General features: G+C 37.4%; 1 protein-coding gene across 1 annotated transcript in view; it reads left to right on the top strand.

The window, feature by feature from the left end:
- The first annotated feature begins 553 nt into the window (after positions 1-553).
- LOC115227393 (ankyrin repeat domain-containing protein 27-like) overlaps positions 554-671 on the top strand; it is a 9,943-nt gene continuing 9,825 nt past the window's right edge. The window contains exon 1 of the mRNA XM_029798240.2: positions 554-671. This exon is cut by the window's right edge and continues 176 nt beyond it. The gene's annotated coding sequence lies outside the window, so the exon portion shown is untranslated.

The following is a 671-nucleotide window of genomic DNA, read 5'->3' as shown; positions in this document are numbered from 1 at the left end:
GAGAGAGAAAGAGAGAACTTGAAAAATAGAGAAAGAGAAAGATAAGAGAAAAAAGAAAAAGAGAAAGAGGAAGGAAATGTGAGAGAGAAAGAGAGGAAAGGAAAATGGGAAAAGAGAGAAAAGAAAGAGAGAGAGAGTAAAAGAGATACGGAGAGAGAAAGAGAAAGAAAGAGTGAAAAGAAAAAGGGAAAGAGAGAGAAAGATAGAAAATAAAGAGAAGGAAAGAAATGAAAGAGGGAGATAGAGAGAGAAAGAAGTAGAGAAAGAGGAAAGAAAACGAGAAAGAGAGTGAGAGACAAAGAGAGAAAAGAGAGAGAGAGTAAATGAGACACGGAGAGAGGAGAAAGAAAGAGAGAGAGAAAAAGGAGAAAGAGGGAGATAGAGAGAGAAAGAAGGAGAGAAAGAGGAAAGAAAACGAGAAAGAGAGTGAGAGACAAAGAGAGAAAAGAGAGAGAGAGTAAATGAGACACGGAGAGAGGAGAAAGAAAGAGAGAGAGAAAAAGGAGAAAGACAGAGAAAGTGAGAAAAGAAATAGAAGGAAAGAAATGAAAGAGGGAGATAGAGAGAGAAAGAAGGAGAGAAAGAGGAAAGAAAACGAGAAAGAGAGTGAGAGACAAAGAGAGAAAAGAGAGAGAGAGAGAGAGAGAAAATGGAATTTCTCTATTTCACAT

This window comes from Octopus sinensis, unplaced genomic scaffold (genome assembly GCF_006345805.1).
Source record: "Octopus sinensis unplaced genomic scaffold, ASM634580v1 Contig03003, whole genome shotgun sequence".
Classification (NCBI taxonomy): Eukaryota; Metazoa; Mollusca; class Cephalopoda; order Octopoda; family Octopodidae; genus Octopus; species Octopus sinensis.
The sequence above is the reverse complement of the archived record's forward strand: the minus strand, read 5'-3'. Positions and strand labels throughout refer to the sequence as shown.